The sequence below is a fragment of the Saccopteryx leptura genome, chromosome 12 (assembly GCF_036850995.1).
Source record: "Saccopteryx leptura isolate mSacLep1 chromosome 12, mSacLep1_pri_phased_curated, whole genome shotgun sequence".
Classification (NCBI taxonomy): Eukaryota; Metazoa; Chordata; class Mammalia; order Chiroptera; family Emballonuridae; genus Saccopteryx; species Saccopteryx leptura.
This window is the reverse complement of record NC_089514.1, coordinates 53,183,223-53,209,394: the sequence shown is the minus strand read 5'-3', so window position 1 is coordinate 53,209,394 and position 26,172 is coordinate 53,183,223. Positions and strand designations below refer to the sequence as shown.

The 26,172-nt window shown below is 34.2% G+C and overlaps 1 protein-coding gene across 2 annotated transcripts in view; it reads left to right on the top strand.

The window, feature by feature from the left end:
- The window catches only part of SEMA3A (semaphorin 3A), a 612,798-nt gene that overhangs the window by 361,901 nt on the left and 224,725 nt on the right, over positions 1-26,172 (top strand). The window lies entirely within an intron of this gene.

Sequence of the window (26,172 nt, the reverse complement as noted above, 5' to 3'; positions counted from 1 at the left end):
CTGGAGGGAACAGACTAGTTTTTCCACAGTGCGTTATGATTGTACAAAAGACTGTGTATTTGGCTAATTGGTGTAAATCTAAAACCTTTGAAATACAATGTTATTTAATTTCATATGTACTGCAGTGTGAAGTGAAGACACGCTACTTCCTAGTTGTAGAAGTAGTTGTGTGAACTTCTTTTATAAAAAATTATAGATTAAAAAGAAAGCTTTATCACATAGTTGCTAGTACTTTATTGGTTATAGTTTAATATGTATGCTTGTCTTTTAATGAAGGTTTTAAAGAAAATAAATGTTCTATGTTTGTTTAGATACATTTTTAAAAGTAGATGTATAAAATAATGTTACTTTGATTCCAAAATAATGCATATAATTTTAATGAGAGATATATTCATACAACTGAAATGTTATTGAAGTGGAGTTTAAGATTAAACTATTTTAATGCAAGTAGTGTTACTCCCTAAGGTGTTGCTTTCTTATGAGTTTCAGATTTCTAGATTGGGGGTGGGGCAGTGGGAAGCTTCAATTATATTCTGTTTCAAGTCTCTAATGTGAAACAAATTTACTGAATCTGAGATGTGTGTATACTGTATGTTGCTCTTCTGCAAGAAAACAGATTCTTTAATTTTCACATGAAGGAGATGATCTCTCTGAATGCTCTAGTGTAAATTAGGACCACAAATAGGAAAAAGAGATGTAATTTTCACACTTTGGATTAGAAAATTAGACACCTATTAAATGTGTTCATTTGGACTTAATACTTGTTAGATAAAATATACTGATTTGGAAAATACTTTTATTTTTGGGTAATATTTTCTTGATAATGAAAATGAATTTTAAACAAGAGCAAAAGAATTGCAATTGTATTCATCTAAGATAATTTAAAAAAACAGGCTTCATTAAATATTTAATTAAATCTGTATTATGACTCTAGTAACTGTCTTTAAATTATGTGTAGTGTATGATATTATGGCCTTTGTGTTTTCATCAGTGTTTGCTCTTTATTTTCACTCTTTGAGAACATGTCATCAGATATTTCTTAGGTTGATGGTCTACTTTATGCAAGTTTATAATTCTTATAAGTAAGTTTTGCATACAACTTTACTTCTTGAAGATGTGAATGGCTATAGACTATTATTTTAAGATAAGTTTGAAATATAAAGTACATTTTAAAGATCTATTACAATTTCAGATACTTCTCTAAGTGCTAAATAAATTGTAAAATATAATGAAATTGAGAATTATACTTTTTTGCAATAATTTTATTTCCCTGTTAATAGATTGCTCTCCATTATGGAGGCACCAGTACTTTGTGCATGTGAAAAAGATAATCCTTAATTAGACTAGCCATTTGTTATATATATATATGCTTTAAAATTGTCTGAGAAAGTAAGCTGTATATATTAACAAGGTGTATGTATTTGACACTGTCTTTATAAGCTCTTATTAGTGATGGCATCTATTAGAATTATTTTTGCTTTCTTTTATACCAAAAACTGCCTGACAGCTACATATCAATTCTATTGATGAACCTAGAGCTTGACAATTGGGTAAAATAAACTGTGAAATGAACAACAGCAAAAAGAATAAAAGGAATGGCCCAAGCAATATTTCTTGTCACTTAACTGGTCTGTCATTACCTTTCTGTCTCTGCATGCTCACTTGTTTCACCAAAGCAGAGATCTGGTAGCCAATTGTCAATATTTTTTTTCTAAACTAAAATAGACATTTTTTTTAGCTGCTTCTTTTTCTTCCTTAATTAGATGTCAACCACAGTTAAAACACCCACTGCCTTTAAAAATACTCCAGCATGATTCATGAAGGGTTAAATTCCTGCTAACTCTAATTTCCCATGGTCACTGTTGTCAAAGATCCACCATTAACTCTCTCATTGCTCAGGTTGCCAAGACAAAGTTTCAGACAATCACTGTGCTTACTTTGTGATAGAAGATAAAAGAGATTTGATGTGTTAAATCTCTTTTAGAAATTTGAGGAAGAAAAAGAAGAACAAGAAAGCAGCTTTTGTAGTGAGCATACATAGATATCAATAAGGTACTTTACTTTCTAGGAAAAAGGAATTTAATAGATGTTTGAGAACCATCTGGAGAAGTGATAATATTAGAAAAATGGGGTATGCTGGCTTTTCCTCTGAACCAATCTGATTTAGAATCCTTGTGGGGGAAGCAAATGTGAGAACTCTGTAAATCTAAGCTATCACTTACAAATCATCCTCAAGACACATTCACTCAGAGATACTTTGGCCTTCCTTAAATTTATGTAATATAGCTAAATGTGAAAATGCTTCTTTTTTGAAATGGTGCATAACAATTTATTTCCCCTATCAAACTACCAGTTTCACTTTTCTCATGAAATATCAGAATATCTTGTAATCTTCCCTTTGGAATGTGTGGTACAATGAAGACTTCAGAAAAAGCTGTGGAAATCACAAGGAAATAAATTAGGTTTGAGGTTTTAAACAAATGACAAATGTTCCATCACTCAGTGTAGTGAGCTTTTCCAGGACATTGTGTGCTTCACTTTTAGTAGAAATCAGACACATGTGAGTCTGAATGTCATGTTGACCATGGGGATCCAAGGTTAACTCAGTGCCTGCAACTTTCCCTTCGTAGGGGGACTTAGTAAATGGTACTTAAATACTAAAGGCTTTCTTTTCATACTTTGTAAAGCTGTGTTTCCCAGAGTCAAGTAGTTTCCTTCTTTTAAGAATAAGATGATCAGTTAAATCAAAATTGTAATACATCTCTTTCTGATACTAAATGATAATATTAAATTAGAAATTATGAAGTAAAATTGACAGAAGCTTTTTTATTTGCCATTGTGCAATATATTATGATCACTTTGCAATTTAATATAAATAATGATTTATTTTATTATTTATTACACAGGTTGACTTTTCAGTTTTCTTTTACTTCTACCAAAACACAAACACACATATATACATATCTTTATATATGAAAATATGAATATGTGAGTATATAAACAAATTTTTATTTTAATATTTTATAGTTAAGAAAAGTAATCCTGGCAATCTATAGGTTATGAATCATAATAAAAACATTACAAATAAAATTGTTATTGATTTAAAATAAAATCTACATTTAAAATTATATATATGATCTTTTGAGTCACATAGAAAGTTTTCATGGATACCTTATATTTACATAATGGTGTAGAATAAAATTAGTCTTATACTAAAAATCTCTTCACAGTTAAAATGGGATGCATATCTATAATGTATATATATATGTGTATAATATACACTAAGAGCAAAGAAATTATAAAGTTTTTGATAAAGTTTTGCCATAACTTTAGTCCAAAAGTCACTGCATATTTGGCCTCAAGTCTCTGACTTGCTGATTCTTATATAACATGACCTTTTCTTCCCAAATTCTATTAACTTTAAAAATTATATTGGTTCTGAAATCTTCAATTTAAGCACACTGAAAGCTATAACATCTATTCATTTACTCAGCAAGTACTAGATCCTGGCAAAATACTAAAAAATGAAATAAAACAAAATGCTTAATAACACATCTTGTGATACAGTGCTGGTCAGCTCAAATGAGGGCAAGTGAAAGTCCCAGTTGTGGCTCCTCTGTTGAAAGCTGCCAACCATATTGGCCTTTGTAATAATAATTTCTACAGTGTAGACTTTAGCAAGTAAGAAAATAACAGACCACAAAACCATCCCATGTAAGTCTCTAATCCACCAAGTTTTTTTTTGTTTTGTTTTGTTTTGTTTTGTTTTTTTGTATTTTTCTGAAGCTGGAAACGGGGAGAGACAGTCAGACAGACTCGCGCATGCGCCCGACCAGGATCCACCCGGCACGCCCACCAGGGGGCGACGCTCTGCCCACCAGGGGGCGTCGCTCTGCCGCGACGAGAGCCATTCTAGCGCCTGGGGCAGAGGCCAAGGAGCCATCCCCAGCGCCCAGGCCATCTTTGCTCCAATGGAACCTTGGCTGCGGGAGGGGAAGAGAGAGACAGAGAGGAAGGAGGGGGTGGGGGTGGAGAAGCAAATGGGCGCTTCTCCTATGTGCCCTGGCCAGGAATTAAAACTGGGTCACCCTCACGCCAGGCCGACGGTCTACCGCTGAGCCAACCGGCCAGGGCCTCCACCAAGTTTTGATATGATATCAGTCATTACTAGCTAAGGAAATCTCAGAATGGAAGAGATCATTTTTCTAATTCTAATTTTTTAATATTGTTATTTCTTTTTACATAAATTATTTCCAAAACTCCACTTCTGTCGGCAAAGTAAAATACCTGGATGTTTACATGACTAAATAGATGTATAGATCTGTGGTCGCTAATTTCTCTTTGTTTCCTTATTTTAATTATCACATATAAACAACATAACTAACAAATATTTTGTATTTTAGGTCAATTATATATATTTAAATTCTATGTTTACAAATAAATGTAATTGGAGAATCTTTCAGAAATAAATTTAATTATAATTAACCAATATGATTGCATAGTAACAAAATTAAAATTTGACTGTCATTTGAAGAGCGTTATCTGTTTATGTTTAATACAAAAAAATAATTATATTTTAGTTGTGTGCCTTAACTTATAAAGTTATCAGGAACTTTAAGTGAGCTATAAAAAATTATGTGGTAAAGTTCTTATCCCGATTTTTTCATTAAACTTTGGAGGCATGGCTACATATCATAGTTCTACGGGTCAGAACATCACACCTTCACACCTTTTGCGTAATTTTGAAATCTAGAATCGTAACTATTTTAAATAGTATTTATAGTTAAACTTTTCTAAAAACCTTCTAGAGAGACCAGGACCAAAACACATTTGGACTGATTGTTATCAACAACGTTCAGTTACAAAATCATGATATATCATGAAGAGTTACACATTAATTGCTTGAAACATTGCACTTATCAAAACATTACCAAAAAATCTATGATAGATGATTCCTTAATGTTAAGTTGTAGGTAAAATCTCCAAAACTCATGACAGTATCTAAGTTTAGTACATGTCGTGAAAACTTCTTTTTAAAAGCCCAGCCGCTGCAAACATGAATTAGAACAAGTGTTTGTCTTGGGATTTTACCCATCATAACTTCTTAGGTGCTATTTAAAGGCATTATCATGATTTGCAGTACTATGCTTCCACTAATAGGTGGCGCTAGCAATTTGTGACAGCTCTTTCTTTTAGAAATGGGCAGGCTGCTAGGATAAACACCGAGAGTCATGTTTGGAGGAGGCCAAGCTTGGAAAAACTGGTGTAAGTCAGAAGATGTAATATACACAGAACAAGAGCATTAGTTAAAATAAAACTTGCTAAAGATTTTTATATGCTCTTTGCATACCTTTATTGGTACAGTTTGACCCTGAAAAGTAAATGGTTGTAAGTAAAAAAAAAATAAATAAATCTTTTTACTTAAATTATATGTTACATGTGGAATTAATCTATAAAATAGAGAACAAAATAATAGGTAAAAAGTAGTTCTAAAGAAGCAGAATGCTAGAGAACAGTTTCATGTGTTTGAAATATATATAAAATATTTCATATATATTCACATATGTAATTTCTTTCTGCAGCCAAAATCATTAAGTATATTTAACAGTAATTAGGCAGCGTGCTGTGGTATCTGATTGCCATCGTTTTAATGGAGATGTAATACATTGTTTTAACTGAGAAGATAAAATAAAGTTCAGAAAATTATATGTGATGTATTTTTAAAAGAATAACACTTTTTGTTGGTAGGTTGTTTTTAATTATTTTTTTAATTAAACATATGGATGAATCAATAAATTTGATCTGACACAAATGTCCCCAGTTACTAGTTCCTGCTATTGCCAAGACATAAACATCAGTAAAAATAAAAAATTTGTACACTATTTCTAAACAGTAGCAAAGCTGGACTTTATCAAAGTCAGGATAAGAAAATATATAATTTATACTTGAATTAGGAAATAAAAAGATAAGCTAAAATCAGATTCTGTTGATTAATATGAAGAATGAATTGTTCTTAGTATTTTCTACAGTCTTTGGGTAAAATTTAAAGGGACTACAAATTTAAGGAGTGTTGTCAGCTCCTGAATGAGTCATTAAACTTGCATTTCTAGGTTTCCTTTGCTTGGAGAGACCTGGCGTGGGAACTGATATTGACCAAACTTTACAGTAACTTAGTTTGCTGCTGCAATCATAAACATGTCTGGAGAAAAAATATAACAGCACCCTCTTGAATCTCCATCTGCAAACTAAATGAAGCTTAGTTCTATTGATTACATCCAGTGACTTCGTTAGTCTGTAAAACTACTTATGTGGGTCATCTTTTTTGTGCCAGATTGTAAGGTTTTTAAGGCTGCATTATTGTTCATCATCATATTTTCAATGGCTAGACAAAGTCACTCATTGTTGAATGAGTTGGTGGTTCATTTGACACACCTGTTTTTTAAACAGATACTCTACCTGATTATAAGTGAGTGTTGAAAGAATGTAAATTCATAATACACTATTCATTATGAGTAAGTTGTAGAGAAAATGAACTCAATGCTATGCACTAAGCTAAGAGGATATCAGGGAGGCATTCTGGAGTACAGAAAGGGTCTGATAGTAGTGGTATATCCACCATGTCTCCTCTAAATCACAGCTCTTCCAGGACTGAATCAGAAAGTTTCTGGTTCATCTATGCTTGCCTGCAAGTAGGAGATGGAGAACATATAATAAGACATACCTCTTGGGAGACTATAGGAACCAGGTTAAGGAATTGTTACATTCTTTTGGATTAATACCTTGGTTTTCCTTAATATTGTGTCTCAGTACACACATCCAGAAAAGAAAGTAAGCGAGACTATTCTAAGACCAAATAGTGTGGCTAAAATTTCTCATCATCAGTCTCATTGTATCTGAACCTTTGTGTAAAACATACCAGTCCTACCAAACAAAGTTGAAAGTACAATCCTTTAAAAATTTAAGTTGACTAGATTTCCTGGTCCACACATTGGAGAGAAGCCTGGCTTTGCACTCTGACAGTTTACACAGGTTTAGTGTTGAAGAAACATCTTGGTTTCTCTTCTCCTTGATTCCACTTATCGATAGCAGCAGTTCCTCATTGTCCTTTGCTTTTCATTCTAGCTTCTTCTTCACTTGGCTTTGTGCTCCATGACCTGTGAGCACCACCCACGTCCATCCCCAGCCCTCGCTTCCAAGCCCCCACTCTACCAGGAGAGTAAATGTGATAGAAAATAGCCCCAAGAATCTACTGACGTTTAAATATTCAAAATACATTATGAGTTGTGTATTTAAGATCCTAAACTCATATAATTAAGAGGGGAAGGGCACATAATAGACTAATTTCCTAAGTGCACTTATTGGTCTATAACTGATGCATAGAATATAAATTAATTGACAATGAGTAATTTTAGATTCTTATAAAAAATATATGTCAGTCTTGTGACAAAGTAGAAATATTAACAGTAAAAGACAGTAGGACAAGAGTGCCATTTTGTACAAATGATAGCTATTAAGGGGTATTTTAGAAAAATTAAGGCCTAGTTCCAATCCTTAAGTAATATATCTGAGGAAAACCCAAAGAAAGATGGTTATACCTGAGGTCAGATTCAAACAGTTTAAGTAGTTGTGAATCTTTATATTAAATATAGAAATTTTAATTTTTAACTTTAAATTAATTTGAAGTTTCAAGAAAATAAACTCTGTTGTGATCATCTTATAAAATTAGTTTAAATGAATCTAGGTTTTTATCAGCTACACAAATTTTAATTATTTACAAATTCAGTTATTATAATTAACAAATATTTTACTTGTGGGCTATGTGAAAGACAAATACCCCCACACACACCTACATAAAGCATGTTGTGAATTTCCTCTTGAACAAATATACTGCTCACAAAAATTAGGCGCTTTTCAAAATTAATATGAAGTGATAAATTATCCCCTAATTTTAGTGAGCAGTATAGATTATTGGATTATAAAGTGAATGTAGAAGGATGTCTGTTGACAACAGTATCACATCTTCTTAAAAAATTCAGAGGGCTTTTGAAAATAAGTGCAAGAAAGGTGAACTTTGAAAGGCAAGAAGAATGTGAGAATTCAGAGACAGAGAAAAGTGGTAATTTCCACTATCAAAAACTATTTTTTTGTGATTTGTGTTTCTTTTTAAGAGAATAATACGTTTTTATATAGCTTACATGGTAATATTACTACATAATTTTTTCTATATTAAAATGCAACCTAAAAACAAATCTGTTCTTTAACAAGGGGACATTAAGTGTGCACATCAGACTGGGAACATTATGGAGTTAATATGTGCTGTCTAGGTTTGACTAAAAATGAGATCAAAAGGGACAAGTGGTATATCCTTGTCAGGATTTTCCACAGTGGTCACAGTAGTAATTTGGGTTTATTCATCTCTCCTTTGGGATTCGTCTATAAACTACACTGGCCAGCTTCTTTCTAACCAATGCAGAAAAGAAAAGAAAGCTGAGTTTGGTTATCCAGTGTAGAAAATACTGTGATTATAGTTCCTAGAGGTTATAAAATATATTGGCTTTTCTTCTCTGCCAAGCTAATTTATATTTATTTCTCTTTTTCTTTGCTTTACCCTATTATTTCTTTAACCAGCCCACCAACAAGTTGTGAAAAACCAAATGCTATTTAAAATCATGTTTGATTTTAATATAAAGATATCTATGTCATCTAAATCAGTGGTCCCCAACCCCCGAGCTGCGGACTGGTACCGGTCCGTGGGCCATTTGGTACCGGTCTGCAGAGAAAGAATAAATAACTTACATTATTTCTGTTTCATTTATAGTTAAGTCTGAATGATGTTTTATTTTAAAAAAATGACCAGATTCTCTCTGTTACATCCATCTAAGACTCACTCTTGACGCTTGTCTCGGTCACGTAATACTTTTATCCGTCCCACCCTAAAGGCTGGTCCGTGAAAATATTTTCTGACATTAAACTGATCCGTGGCCCAAAAAAGGTTGGGGACCACTTATCTAAATGATGAGAAATAGATATTGAAATATCTGCTTCACTGTGTATTCTAGTTATATACCACAAATCCTTAAACGCAAAGTTATATATTGCATATATTTTAATTCACTTAGCACTTTGTTATCATTCAGGATGATTCTCTGGCTAACTTAAAAATAAATTAGCTTCAGAACAAACAAGCTACTAAAATCTTGAAATACTTTATAATATATTAGACAAAATTGTAAGTTTGTTGTATTTTTTAACACAAACAGCAACAAGTCACTTCTAGAAATTGGCCATAATAGTGTAATCTCTTGTTTAGCAAAATTATATATACTGAATAAAGAACTATATAAATTAATGTTTTATATGCAGTGTGTATATAATGCTTACAACAAAGGTATATTTAAGTCATTGTTTTTCAAAATCATATTACATTTAATTGGGAAATACCGAAAGTGAAATGCCAGTAACTAGAGCACAGCATTGAATAAAAATGTGTTGAGGAGAGGATCTCTCTCTTTGCTTGATGTCAGATCTTAAGTGGTCCAGGACTGTCTGTGATCTCCTGTCCTGTAATGGTTGACCTTCGCTGAGCGTCTCCCACTGTACAGTGCTGCTGTCCAGCTGAGTTCTCCGCTCTCTCAGCCTCTGGGAAGTTGCCAAGATGCTCATTTCAGCAGCCATTCTATTGAGCCTTCTTAGCATCTTGGCTCCAAGCCATAATGCAGTGTCATTGCCTCCACAGAAATGCAATGATGCACACAATGTTTTCCCTCTCAAGTCCTTCCACTTCCAGAGTGCAGGGTGTGAGCCAGACACAAATCTCCCAATACAAAGTTACCTTCTGTCTTTCCAGATTTGAAATATATAATTTTTTATTTAACTGATCCTAACCACCCTCCCCTCACACTCTGTACTCTCACCCCCACCTTTCTTCTAGAAATATAGTCTTGAATTCTTTCATCTTATTTTATCTAAGTAAATTTCATGTAAGTTTCTTGTTTTGAAAACAAAATCCTGTTTATATTGCTCTCAGCATAATAAAAAATTTTCTCAGCCTCGAAAATTAAAAGCCCTTAGGTCTTCCTTGGAAGAGGTCAGTAATCTTTCATTTTTAGCACATCAATCTACTGAAGAGCAAACAAAATGACATTTTTTAAAATTAGGTAATCTTGCCACTTTAAAATTTCACTAAATTGCCCTCTTACCCACACATACACCTAACAATCTACACTAGACACCGTGCCTGATACGGAGAGTGCGGTTCAAATAATTAGTCCAAATGCCTCACCTTTCCACCTATGAAATATATTGGATTTAGGAAAAATTAGTCTCTTTGACCCTTGAGATGTAGAAATGTTGCCCAAATGACAACTAGGAAGGGAAATAGCAGAAGGCTCAGAGAATGGGGAAGTCTGTGCTAGTGTTGATTACTCAGGGAGCACGTCTCCATTTGGCCATGCCCATTCCCGGAAAAAGTACTTTCCCAGATGCTGCAAGGTCTGGGGACCAGTTGCTAAGCCAGCTGGGGACATTGTCGTGTATCTCTTCCACATGTCAAAGGACACAGAATATCTACACTTGGATCTCTCACAGGCAACTCCAGCTCTACTTGTTGAAAATTGAACTCACTGTCCTCTCTACAGACTTGGTTTTCCTTCTAATCCCAGTGTTAGGGAATGTTGTCCTTTTCTCCCAGTTGTCCAAATAAATAGCATCTTTGCCTCTTCTGTCACTGGCTTACCTTATATCTAACCAGGTGTCCTGTGGATTCTACTTCTTGAGTCCATTTCTCAAATCTGTCTTATCTTCTCTTCCAGGTTAAATCAGGCATTTATCATTATTTTGCAACAGGCTGTGATCGCAACGGATTATAATCATTCTCTCTTCTTTTCTTCATACTGTCTACAATTCTTTCTGAAATTTAAATCAAATTACACTTTTCCTAATTTTATATTCTTATTGATTAAAGTCTAAACTTCTTAGTTCAATTTATAAAAATGACTGGTCTAGGCCATGGCCAATTGGCTCAGCCGTGTAGAAGTCCCGAGTTCAATTCCCTGACAGCTTGCACAGGAGAAGCACCCATCTGCCTCTCCACCTTTCACCCTCTCCTTTCTTTCTCTCTCTTCCCCTCCTGCAGCCAAGGCTCCATTGGAGCAAAGCTGGCCCGGACACTGAGGATAGCTCCATGGCCTCTGCCTCAGGCGCTAGAATGGCTCGATTGCAGCAGGACAACGCTTCAGATGGGCTGAGCTTCACCCCTGGTTAGCATGCTGGGTGGATCCCTGTCAGGCTAATGTGGGAGTCTGTCTGTCTGCCCCCCCACACACCTGCTTCTCACTCAGAAAAATACCAAAAAAAAGATTGGTTTAAAGGAGTCTAAGGTGTACAGGAAACTATTTGGAGGCCCTGCAGTTATTCAGGTATGAGGAAATCAATACCTGCATCAGGATCATGGTAATAGAAATGAGAAAGAAAGGCTAGAGTTGAAACACATTGAACATATAGAAAAAGTAAGATTATGTGTAGGAAGGATTTGAAGAATTTGAGAACAATAGGCTCTAAATTTTTGCAACTAAGAGAGTGCTACAATTGTTAATAGTGATGGGAAAGTGACTTCACCTTGCATCACCAGCAGTGTTGCCACACAGTCATCTCCTCTCCCCATCACGCGTCACACCTGTTAACGTCCTTCCTGGCTGGCGTCCTTCCACAGGTGCATTTTCCTACTGATTCTATTCTCTCTGGTAAACATTGACTGGAGTATTTTGCAAGGCTTTTGAAGAGGCAGAGAGGTATATAAAGTACTATCACAACTTTCCTGAAGAACCTTACCATTCAGAAGAAGAGAAGTATTAGATTGTCAACTTTTTGACAACACAACTGTCTTTTACATGTCTTATATTCTCAGTCAAGTACAGAATCTTGTACATGATAGGGTTCCACTAAATACTTTCTGAGTGAAGTGGTTGAAGAAATAAGTGAGGAGATTGCAGATTATTATTGCAGGTGAGAGGGCTAAGGCACAGAAATGAGAACACACGTACCCTAGTTTGATGTAAAGGTATGTAAAACAGAGCAGTGAAATGTTTTGTGGGAATGAAAAACATTTAAGTCTGCAGAAACAATTGAGAAATGGATAAATGTAAGAAAGTCTGAAACAGGTTATAGCAGTCAAACTTTAGATTTGAATAGATGATAAAACTTTAAAGTTTATAAATCAGTGTTATGTGCCAAGCGATGCTTTAGGAATCCATAAACCTGGGTGTTGGCCTTTTAGTTCAGGGTTACTGAGTCATCACCTGCGATGCTGAACAACATTCTGCAACAAAAGTCTGCAGTTCAGATTAGGCCTCGCACAATGACCTTTCTCCTGGTGTACAAACACTTCACATGTGGGCATGTAGCTTATACTTATCTACACAGAGCAATATCTTTTCATCTGTCCAGAAAAGGGCAAGTCATATTTAAAAAAAAAAACTGCAATGAGTTATGCTTTTGTATAAAATTTTAAAATCCAACAATCAAGTGTCATTTAGGATACAGCTCTGTACCTAAAAATATTCTATTTTACATACTGCTTCCTTCATATGTTCTTAGGTTATCGCAACTGTACAATTGTGAACACATTTTACTTCATTATAGTGACTCTATTTGGGCAAAGCAAGATATCAAGGATGAGTTTTTTTTGTGTGTTTTGTTTTTCAGCTCACTAATATTATGTGCATTCGTCATTGTTTTGAGGGACATCTTTTCTCCTTGGGCTAGGGTGCAAAAAGTCACTCCTTAGCATTTGATTCTAATTAGATAAAATTGGAAGCTGTGCTCCAGGAAAACAACTACTCCAAAAGCTCCACTTCCCTGTTAGGCTAACATACCCTGGTCTGCAGCCCTGGAGTCTCTTACCTTCACTGCGTGTCTCCCACGTTCGGTAGTCTCAGCCATCTAATGCTTCCCGAATGCTTATTCAGAACAGACTTAAAGGCCCCTCTGTACACTAACAGAGCCGACATCCTCTCCCTATCTTTTAACTTCTTAGTCCAGGCAGCTTCTTGAGAAATATTTCTAGCAAATGAGACCAAGTGACTAGAAAGAGCTTTCATCTTATATGCATAAAACCACTGAGCAAGGCAGAGCCAATGTCTGTTTTACCCAATGTTGTTTCATCAGAAATGTGAATGATGCTTATTTGATTGGTTTTGCTCTTGAGCTGTCCAACTAGAGAAAACTGCCTCCTTTATGACAGAATTTCTGCTTACAACTATGTAAACATCAGCACACTAATTTTGAAAGAATATATTTAGCCTATTTTAAGTAGATGCCATATAAGGAAGTAAAATTAGTAATTCTATAACCATAGAATAAACTTCCAGTCTATAATATTAAGCTGTACCACACGTGACACACACTGTGCACCTAAATGAAGTCTTCATTGTACATATTTCACTATCTTTTTTCAAACAATTTACTTTTCTTAATAGAAAGAGATGATGGCTAAATGTCTCAGGTATGCCCCACCTAAACCACCAGATGTACTGCCTCTTCATATTTCTAAAAGAATAAAATTGCATATTCTTGAAATGAGCAAAATGATAGCATATATTCAATTAAAAATAAATATGATAATAATATACCTTATCATCATTAATGCTATTGAATATTAAGTCATGTTATGTTTATAGTACTTGTTGCTTGTTGGCCTAATGAAAGTTAATGACTTTTTCCAATGTAGCTACCAGAACAAAAATTTCATGAAGATAAAAGAATCTTAGCATGGTGAAGAAAGCATTGAATTGATTCTGGAATTTTCTAGGTTTAAGGATTTGGGCATATTATTAACTTTATTAGCCTCAAGATGCTCTTCTCTAATGTAGAAGAATAGCTGTCTTATACTAGCTATTACAATGACAGTAGATATATAAGGTGCCCAATCGGTGCTTAGTACATCTAAGATATTCATTGACTATTAATTACTTGAAACAGATTAATCACTGCATGATTCTAGATTTCTGTACTTTGTTCATTTGGGGTGGGTTGGCATGCATGTGTTCTCTAGCTGTTATTTGTGTATTACATTAATAATTATAATACAAAGAACATCACAATTGTATTTTTTGTGTGTTCTTTCAAAGACATGTAATAGTGTGAATGTTTGAAAACATGAGTTGTGTCACCAGACCATGTGGTAACACAGTGGATAGAGCATTGGCCTGAGAAGCTGAGGACCTAGGTTCAAAACCCTGTCATTGCTGGCTTGAGCCCGGGCTCATCCTGCTTGAGCACAGTCTCATCCAGCTTGAGCTTGGGCGCACCAGCTTGAGGGCTGGGTCACTGGCTTGAGTGTGGGATCATAGACATGACCCCATGGTGTTGGATTGATCCCAAAGGTTGCTGGCTTGCAGCCTAAGATCACTGGCTTGAGCCTAAGGTCACTGGCTTGAGCAAGGGATAACTGGCTCAGCTGGAGCTCCCTGGTCAAGGCACAAAGGAGAAGCAATCAATGAACAACTGAAGTACAGCAACTATGCATTGATGCTTCTCATCTCTCCCCTTCTTGTCTATCTGTCCCTGTCTGTCTGTCTCTCCTCTCTCTATCACCAAAAAAAAGAAAAATCAATTTTAAAAAAACATGAATTTTGTTAATATCAACTAGTCAGTAAACATATGAGGCTTTGTAAAAAGTTAATGTTGCAAGTAAACAATTGATGAAAAATTGCTGCATCTAACATTACACTTTTCAGTGAAGTTAAGTGTTTTGAATCTGGCCTATTGCTTGAGACTGTATTAAGTGTAATTTCTATGAAATCTGTGTAAGTGTGGACATGGAGCAAGTAATGAGGATGAAAGAAGACCTGATTTTGAGATGTAATGGCTGTGAATACTCACTGAGTCGGGCTGAGCAAGGAAGCACCTGTTCCTTTAGGAAGGACTTGCCTGCATCTCACAGAGTGTAAGTTCCCATTCATGTTTTCAACATAAAGCAAAACCAGTCATTTCATATTCAGTAAAAATAACCAGGAAATGACTAGTTTTATTTGCTCTTGTACTTACATCATATCCTCTCAAATGGTGTAATGGTTGCTTTGAATGTTATTTTGCTATGACTTGGTCCATGAAGACACAACATCCTTCAAGACAACTTAAAGAGTATTAATTCCACATAGGAATTAACATAATATTTTTATTTAATGTGTCCCCAAGTCTGAATGAAACTTTGTAGATATAAAGTCTCAGTTCTTCTGACCAATTCTATGGACCACCTGTGATCACAAATAACCCATGTGCAGGAAAGAGGATATGCAGTCACTCAAGAAAATAAACCTGCAATCTGAAGCTAGTAAATAGAATGAAGAACATGTTGAGCATTACTTAAAGGGGCTTTTGTCTAACTGAAGACACTTGGAAGCCAGACTAAGAAATCTAGACGTCGTTAGAAAGGTGACATTAACCACAGTCAGCTTTTAAAGGATTTTTCTAGAAGGTAGAATTCCTTTGGAAAACACTTTATGTACCAGCATGAATAAAATTCTGTGGTACTCTAGACAAAGATGATTTTTATTTTATTGTGGTTTTAGCCATATTAAAATGCTCATAAACTATGTTACCTTATACCATACATGTGGAAGCAATCAGTATATGTAAATGATATGTGAAGGTGAGGTATGTTTTTAGCTTAAAAACTTAGACTGTCTGTAGTTATAAATTATAACCACACCACAAAGAGAAAGTGCCTTTTAATAGTAACTTAAATGTAAAAATAATCAGTGATGAATTTTTTAAAATACTACTTGGGTATTTTTAGTAAAGTACAATAAATGTAAAATATAGTGTTACTTTGTGCTGTTACATTATTTTTAGAATAATATCTAAAGGCAAATATTTTTTACATTAAATTGTTAAAATGTAAGTATTTGTAGTTAAACATTGTTATGTCAATCTATCTGTGAAAAAGTACTTTTGCCAATGGTTGCATTTCATTTATTTTTTATTACGGGTATATTTGGCATACAACATTACATTAGCTTCAAGTATACAACATAATGTTTTTATTATTATTATTATTATTTAGTAAGAAGAAGAGAGGTAGAGATAGACTCTCTCAAGCGCCCCTACCAGGATCCACCTGGAAAGTCCAATAAGGGGCATTGCTTCATTGCTCAGCAACCAAACTCTTCTTAGTGCCTGAGGCAGAGGTGATGGAGCCATCCTCAGCACTTGGGGCTAACTTGCTCCAATAGAGAGAGATGGGAAATGAGAGGGGGAGAGGCGGATAAGCAGACGGGTTCTTCTCCTGTGTGCTCTGACCAGGAATTGAACCCAAGACATCCACACACTGGGCCAATGCTCTATTACTGAGCCAACTGCCCAGGGCAACATAATGATTCTATATTTGTATACATTGCAAAATGATAACCACAGTACATCTTATTAACATCTGTCACCATCCATAAGTACACACTATTTTTCTTATAATGCCTTTCAAGATTACTTTCTTAACAATTTTAAAATATGCAACACAGTACTATTACTTGCTATACTATACATTACATCCCTATGAATTACTAATTTAATAACTGGAAGTTTGTACCTAAGGGTTTCATTTTAGACTTACTACAGTTATCCTTTATTAAAATAAATGTTTCCACCCTTTTTTATTACCATGAAATCAATTTGCTTTTTTGTCTATTATATACTCTATGTATAAAGATGTATGTATATATATATATATACATAAGTTTCATAACATTTTATAAGTTTTGAATATATAAACCTGAATCAATCAAATTTCCTTGAAAAGGAAATAAATATAATAAAAATAAATGTTTTTCTCTTTTTAAATTTAAAACAGTGAAACTTTTAGTCTCAATATGATGGTGCTATGTCTTTAAAATATTTCTACCATCTGCTATATGTAAAGCCGGATATTAAAATAACATGAATTCAGAGAAGTGTTACTAGACACACACATACACACACACACACACAGAGGAAGGGAAATAAAATAAGACAAAATAAAATAAATCAAAGATGAGTATTTAAGTATCTTATCTTTTCAATAGAAAAAACGCACAAGGTCATGTTTTGTTAGACTGAAATCAGATCTTTTGTATAGCCTATTTGTTCATAATAAAACAATACAACACTCCACTCGGGTAATATTTTACTTGAATAAACCAAGAAATAAATTATTATACTAAGTATCTAAATAAAATTCACTGATATTTAAAGAAAGAGTCTCCAAACCTGGCTCAACATGCCATCTTTAATTCTAAGCATCTTCTTGGCCAGGGCCTCTTAGAGACTCAGAGATAAATGACACAGTCCCCATGCAGAAGTATCTCACTCTCTATGTCAACCCAGACTAATCAGGGTTCAGTGTATCAAGGGAATAATAAAAAAAATAATGGAAGTTTTCAAAAGTAGAATTAATTCCACCATTAGACAAGTGCAAGTTGCCATTTGAAATGTATCCCATGCAGTAATGGTAGAAGACTATGAGAAGAAAGAAAGACCAGAAATAGAGTAGCTAAGCAGGGAAGCACTGACTGAGCATGTCATACATGAAAAATGGAGAAGAGAAGCAAATCCTTCAATTCAGATGCATGCGCGTGTGTGTACGAGTGTGTGTATGTGTGTGCGTGTTGTCATCATTATTCTTTCAGTTTGGTCTATGGTTCTGCTGTAACTCTGATTATTCTTAGTGTGTATTTCTACATTATTGTGCTCTTTCATATTTTGTTATTCTTTTTTTTATCCAGAAAGTTCTTTTAAATTTTTAAATTTATTTCTAGTGAACAATTTACTAAGTATGACTATACACCAATCATCATAATGATAATAAGAGCAGAAAAAATGTATAATTAATCCTTTTTCTCAAAAATCTCACCACACAGTGAAAAAAATACCACTCTGATAAGGCAAACTGGTCTATCATTTAGATATAAAACAAATGCTATGAAATTTAGAGGTGATAATGATTTGTTAATCATGCTATGGCATGCTATTCAGCATGAGGAAAAATGTGTTTTACAGAGTAAAAATTAAGCTGGACTCATGAGAATGAGGAAATTTTGCAAGAAATAATTGAAAATAGCTCTCTTGGAGAAGCATAGCCTGGGGACATGAGGCATTAATTTATATAGTTTATCTAAGAAACAGCAACATTAATTTAATCTTAAACAGAAAAGAGTAAAAGATTGTGAAGCAATGGAAGCTAATTCTGAAAATCTGAATATTTCAGTGATCAATGATTCTTCAGAACTTTTTATTATTCTTCTAATAAGTACTAATACAGTGTGGAATGGAGTACACTATAAATTATGGAATCTGTATGGGTAAAGATGACATGCATTCTGCCCCCAAGGAGCTAATGTTTAGTGAAGAAAGTATTCAAGTATGTCAAAACAGACATTAGAGAACAAATGTGCAAAGGGTAATTTATCCAAACAAACTACTGCGAGAATTCAGAAAATAAAGATATCACAAAGTCCAGAGATCAGGAAAGTCCTTGTGTGAGAAGAAGCCATCAAGGTGGACATCAAAGCGCCTCCTGGTAGGAAGGCATGGAAGTGAGAGGAAGAATTGAGGACATTTTAGGTGATGGGAGTCAGTAAATTACAAGCAGGAGAGAAAGTATGAAGGGTGTATCATAAAATATTTAGTATTTTAATTTACCTAGGCATATTTAAGAAAACTGTATAATTTCAGGTATTAATGAATGAACCATAGATAGCTGATGTTCCTGAGCACCCAAAGCATGCCACAAACAAGGTGACCAATAACTTCTATCTTTCACTGTTCAGTTTTCAATGGAAATAATTAAAATAATTCATAAAATAGTCATCAACATTATTTTTTGATTCAAGTATTTGAGCATGTTCTAGGTGCATGAGAGCAAGCCAAGAATCACAGTCTGGTTGGAATCAATAGTAGTTAATAATATGGTTTTAGTATTCAGAGAGATCTGAGCTCAAATCTAGCACTTACTATCTGTGTGAACTTAAAAAATACACCTCACTAAAATTCAACATTTTTTTTGTAAGAAAGAATAATAGAAGACCTATCTTTTAAATGGTTCTATAGATTACATGAGGCTTGGAAGATGCCTTTTTTAAATGTATGAGGACTGATACAAAGGAACACTAAACAAAATGGTTGTCATAGTGAGTGTGCAATATTGGACATTATAGAAGATATAAGAATAGCTCACAATGTGAAGTGTCAGGTCAAGTGATGAAAGTACAGAACAGGTAGTAAGTGAAATTGAAAAGCAAAAGAATGGAGCAAGATGAGAGCTGAGGATTGAAGAAAGAGTCCAAGGAAGATAAGTCAAGAGCTGAGATAATGGTTTGAGCAATTATGTAAATACCCAAGCTATATTTTGAGATAAAAAATAATTTGTTTGCTTGTAGTTTCCCTTTATTGTACTAACTATTGGATTGAATGCATCATTTCAGTCAGTGTGGCTATACTTGGTGATGTAGATACTAATTATGTGTTTGACTTTCTATTATTTTCCCTGTTTCCTAAAAAAATTGATAAGTAGTGACAAGGCCAAGATATATAAAATCAGAGAAAGTTAAAAGAGCAATATGACTAGATGTTACAGTAGTTATAGCTAACAAGAATAATTTGTAATAACAATGTATCCAGAAGTTTATGAAGAACTTAAAGGGATAGAATTGAATCAGATTGGAAGGGTGGAATTGAGGTAAACAAATAGGTGCTGTGTGTTGTGATTGAGAAAAATGAAACTTTACTTAAAAACATATTGATTAACATTATTCGTTTACAACTCTCATTTACTGAGACAAAAATAAAAAATAACTCTAGCTTATAATATTAAACTTTTGCAAAGAATATTGAATGGCAAAAACTAATAACTAAATGGGGATATTTTTAATATACTTATAAGAAGTGAACATAATAAAATGTCATACATAGGATGCATAAAAATAAAGTTATTACCAAATGATTACAGTTTCTTACTATCTCATTACATTGTATTTATTATTGAAATTGTGTCTAACAATACATAGTTTCTTTTAACTCAGGAAAAGAACAGAAATTTTACCATATGTGAAAATAATGGCAGATGCTATAGCTGAAAGATTAAGATGATATTATATCACAGTCATTTAAGAGAATAAATTACAACCTAATCTGTGGTGGCGCAGTGGATAAAGTGTCAACCTGGAAATCTGAGGTTGCCAATTTGAAACCCTGGGCTTGCCTGGTCAAGGCACATATGAGAAGCAAGTAGTACAAGTTGATGCTTACCACTCTTCCACTTCTTTCTCTGTCTCCTCTCTCAAAAATCGATAAATAATATATTAAAAAAGAAGAAGAAAATACAGTCTATCAGGGAAAACCAAAACCAGGAAACCTATGTATAAATTGTTTAGTATAATGAATCTCCTGATATGTAATGTGTCAAAATATGCTTATGAATAACTGCTACATATAGTAAAGGCTACATACATATGTGTTTGTATGCTCTGCATTTCTCTCTTCCAATATTACAGTTCTAAAGACATTCCACTGAATTATATAGTTCTGTGCTTTTAACTGTTTTTCACTTAAATGACTCATACAGAAGACTAAGCTGTATGCAAATGAACATGCTTTATGTCCTTTTAACTTTTTGAAGTAGCATTTTTTCACTTTTTCCCTGAGTATTTCTAATAACAGAAGACTATTCCAAAAATATTTTCAGGAAACTTGATAGCACCCCTGAAGGAGTCCAATTTTATGCCTCAAGGCTACACATTATTATGCACTACTGAATGAAAGCTAAGATGGTGCCATTGTGTTCAGTTTCCAGAGTCAGCTATTTTCACTACTGAATTAAATGTTGCACACTCTACACTTAATGCACACCACTAGGAAAGATGACTGCGGGCTGAATTATCTAAATTGCTTACTAAAGTAAATCAAAGTCATTGGCTTTCAGTTCGCAAACCAACATTGTCAGAGTGGCTAAGAAATGTGAGTGAATAGGGAATACTAGGAATTGCTGCCTGTCACATCTGAAAGGTCTCCTAGCTTAAAGAAATACTTAACCATTCTTAAACACTACCCTTAAGTCTTAGATGTTAAGCATAGGAAGAACAGCTGGTTACTTGATTTACAGATACTGATTTTTTCACTTTTAACCTTGGCAAAAAAAGGCTCATTTTTAAGCCACCATTCTAGGCACTGATGGGCATTAATCTGGCATCCAAGTGGGTTGCTGTGCCATCTTTTATAAATAAATAAACTCACATATATTAGGAGATAATAGATGTTTTTATTTCTTTTTGATAGGTATACATCAAACTCATGGTATGTTTTCCATTAAATACAGGAAAAGAGAACCATTTGTGGTACAAATTCCAATAGAAAACATATTTACACCCCTCAGATCTTTATTCCAGTCTGGATAATAATTTTTTGAATGGCTGCTTCTTTTTTCAAAGTTTTTACTTTCCCCACTAATTGGGACCTTCATTTAAATTGCTTCAGCAATTTACAACATACCACAGAATAACTCCTTAATGTGCATCTTGTACCAAGATTTGTATCTACTTAAATATAAGAACTGCATCTAAATTAATCTATAAATGGAAGGAGACAAGATATTGTATCTGTTTAAAAAGAAGCAACTATATAGAAAAATTTTTCTTAGATAAAAATATTAAGAGTTTTAATTCAGAATTGCATTTTTAGGCTGTCACAGATTTACCATTTCCCATGCCAAATAAAGTGATAGAAGCGCTGTGAAAATTTAGTGCTTGTTAGTGTTGGTGAATCACTGTAGCCATAAATAAATCTGCTATAAAACTTCAGAGCATTCTTTTGTGGGGCAGGCAAGGTTCATGTAGAGTTTGCTCCTTTGGCTACTTCCAGACATTTAGGATCCACACATTAAGCTTTTAATATTATGTGCATTCACCTGATAGAATGTTTATCAGATTTTTTATTCAAAACAGTAAACATAAGAGTGAAAAAACTGTTGTAGGTTTCCAGTCTAAACATTTGTCAGCTATTATTTGAATACCCAAAACCATTTATCTGTGTAGTTCATGCTTTGCCTTTAAGTCATCCAGATGACTCAAAAAAAACAAAACCCAGAATGGAATTTTTTCTCAAGAAAATTCTAATTTTCACTCCTAGAACCAAGGTCCCTAATAACACAAAACCCTGTCTGTGCACTTCCAAGTGGTGATCTAGCATGAGTCTAAAGCAGGGAGAGCTGACACTTGGGAGTACTCAACTGGCATAGATACTACAGTGAGGGGCTGGTCTGGGATGGACTTACTGTTCCTTTTTACTGAAGAGGCTGGCATTCCCCAACTCTGGTGTTCACTGATGTTTGGAATAAGGTCAGGTCTAAAACCATTGTTTTCAAAGATACTTAAAAAAATAACTCCTATGTTTTTGTTAAGATAAATAAAGATGAAAATAAAAATAATAGCAGTAACTGCCATTTAGTGACTATTTATTATTGGCCAGAAATAGTGCTAAAGTTTTTGTGTAAAGTATCTCATGTAATTGTTACAGCCTTTCTAGGTGGTGCACATTTTTCACCCTTTTATGGATGAGCAAACCACTGCCCAAAGTAGAACACAGAGTGAGAGAAACTGTTCAGTGTCTGTTTGACAGCAAAGCCTTTTCTTTTATGTCTTTAATTGTAGTAAGAACACTGAATATGAAAACTACGCTCTGCATACATCTTTAAATGCACAGTACATTATTGTTGATTAAGATACAACATTGTACATCACATATCTAGGACTTATCCCCCTTGCTTAAATGAAACTTTATGCCCCTTGATTACTAACCTCCCATTTCTCCTCTCTACCACCTCTACTAACCACCGTTCCACTTCTTTGATTCAATAAATATGATTATTTTAGATACCTTATATAAATGAAGGCATTACTTTTAATTAGTGCTCTCTATTAAAGAAGATCTGATTCCAGGTGGTTGTAAGAAACCACTATCCAAGTGCTGCCACTGCAATTGTACATAATTATTACAGTGGAAAACTGACTTTTTAAAAGAAATAATTACAAATCTTATAGTCCTAAAATTTTTGACATAAGTTATGGCTACTGGGTTCTAGATGCTAAATATTCAGAAACTATTATATATTCAAGAAGTTAACTAGAGATTGTTTACTGTTTCCTAACGTAAAGCATACACTAATACCTAAAATCTTTAAAAAATAAAATAATTTTCTCTAAGGATATGGGCTACATGTAAAAGTGAACAATTCAGACGATAAGAAGATTAATTTCAATTTTAGGTCTTCAGTCTCTATCTTTATTTAAACCTGATATGGGTTTTCATAAAATCTGTCATTGTTTTTTAAGTGAGTCATAATGTATAGTTCTCTAGTAATGCATAGCTAATCATATGCCATTATATAATTAAGTTTACTGAAATGAAAAAGGTAATATATAAAAAGTAGGTTTTGCAAAAGAAAACTCTATGAGCCTCTGTTCTTTATTGTTGATGCTTAAGATGTTTCAGCATACAAACCATTATTATAGACTTTAAGAAAACTTTATGCATAACTCAAGTGAAACATAGATAATATGGCTGGTTGTGGCTGAAATAATGCAAAACCTCTGCGTGCCACAGGATTAACTTTCCAAACCATAAATCCTTTTCCTAACAGCTAAATATTACGATAGCATTGCTGATGACTTGGACTTGGTTCACATAAAGGTTCCTAAGCTCTGGCAAACTTTTGACAAATGAATAAAATCGGAGACTATAGCCAATTGTCACTTTCTATGGCAGATGCTTTATTGAAAGCTTTACTTCTCAGCATAAATGAAATGAGCAGTCTTTATGAAATGTTAAGAGGCTCATCAATCTTTCAGAAGAAAGAGAAAAACTGTGTTTAGATAAGGTGCCTCTCTAGTTTTACAGTTAAGTGATGAAACAAGAACAACGTGGCAACAATGACCACCACAAGTTATGTTTTAGTTTTTATTTCAGCTCTTTCACGTAAATGTTTTGAGTGTGGTACTCTAATGAACAAATGCAATGCTTCGTTATAAAAATTAAAGCACTTGCCCTCTCTAGCACAAACTTAAAAATGTATAAAGGATTAGTAAAAGAACAGATTGTACACTATCACAGTATTTCTGGACCCCAGGATTTGATTTGTTTATATATTTCTGCTTGTGAATCTCAGATACATGTATCTCTTTGTGTCCTAGGTCTCTCCTGGAATACCAGTTTGAATTCATGTGTAAATTGAATATATGTCAACTTGAGTTTATTAGGGCTTCCTCCCTCTCAAATTCCTTCCTATCAACTACCACTCAGTGTATGGCCCCATCATCCCTGCAGTTGAGCTGAGAACTTGGGTCTGGCTGGGTTATCTGTTATATTAAGTGTATTTGATTACATATTTTCAATAAATCAATAGCAATTTTATAATAGTTTTTATGGATAGTTCAGAGGGTTCAATGAAACGCTCTCACTTTTCTATGATTAGTAATATAGCCTTATGATAAAAATAGGTCAAACACCTCATTAGAGAAAAACTTGAGTTAGATCATTACTAAAATATTAAATAATAACTACTATACTTCTGCTTCAACAACTAATTGCTTCTCACTATATTTGCTTTTGAAAAAATAACCATTAAATGTTGGGAGAAACAAAAACTTCTTTTACCTTCTGATAGAGATAGAAGAGAATTCAGAATTCAGTCATCAAATTAATATTTACATCCAAACTCGTAGGTATATATCAAAAAGTATATCTTAGGTTGAGACATTAGGTAAATAAAGATACATAACTTAGATACTTTCCAAAACAGAAACAATAAAATGAATTCCCAATTGGGAAATTTATGTCCAGTGAGCTATATTCTGCCTCCAGCCTGTTTTTGTACATCAAAGATGCTATGTTCAGTGGTAGAGAAAAAAAGAGTTTTCACATATTTAAATAGTTGAAAGCAAAATTTAAAAAATGGGTAATATTTGTGATATAAAAATAATTATGAAATTCAAAGTTAATTTTCATTAATAAAATTTTGAGTTCTGTCAATAAAAATTATGTGGAAATGTATTATTGTTTTCTCTTGTACCTACACAAAATCCTCAATGTTGCCTTACAATGTCAAAAATATTTACTATATAACCTTTCCATGAAAACGGTGGCTAATCACTGAACTAAAATATACTTGGAAATGACAAAGTGACTCATTTTTGCTTTTTAGAAATCAAAGGTCAGTTTAATTCTAATGACTGACAATATGAAAATGTACAAAATAGCCTGACCTGTGGTGGCACAATGGATAAAGTATCGACCTAAAATGCTGAGGTTGCTGGTTCGAAACTCTCGCTTGCCCGGTCAAGGCATATATAGGAGTTGATGCTTCCTGCTCCTCCACCTTTCTCTCTCTCTCTCTCTCCTCTCTAAAAATGAGTAAGTCGCCAAATGGGGCATGGCGGGAAAGGGGGCCGCCCCCTCGCCCGTCATGCAACGCACGTTCGTGGGGAACCTGGTGCTAAACCATTCGTAGACAACCTGCTTCTGGGTCGGGGTTTCGTACGTAGCAGAGCAGCTCCCTCCTGCGATCTATTGAAAGTCAGCCCTCGACAAGGGTTTGTAAAATAAAAAATAAAAAAAGAACAACAAAAAAAAAGAATAAAAATGAATAAGTGGGCCCTGGCCAGTTGGTTCAGTGGTAGAGCGTCAGCCTGGTGTGCAAGAGTCCCAGGTTCGATTCTCGACCAGGGCACACAGGAGAAGCACCCATCTGCTTCTCCACCCTTCCCCTTCTCCTTTCTCTCTGTCTCTCTCTTCCCCTCGTGCAGCCAAGGCTCCATTGGAGCAAAGTTGGCCCGGGTGCTGAGGATGGCTCTGTGGCCTCTGGCTCAGGCACTAGAATGGCTCTGGTTGCAACGAGCGATGCCCCAGGATGGGCAGAGCATTGCCCCCTGGTGGGCATGCCGGATGGATCCCGGTCAGGTGCATGCAGGGGTCTGACTACTGCCTCCCCGTTTACAACTTCAGAAAAATACAAAAAAATAATTAAATAAATAAATAAATAAATAAATAAATAAAAATGAATAAGTAAAAGTTTAAAAAAAAGGAGAATGTACAAAATAAATATATTGGTTAACTCAGAAATTGGACAAATTTGGGTATAGAACTTAAGAGTGTGTT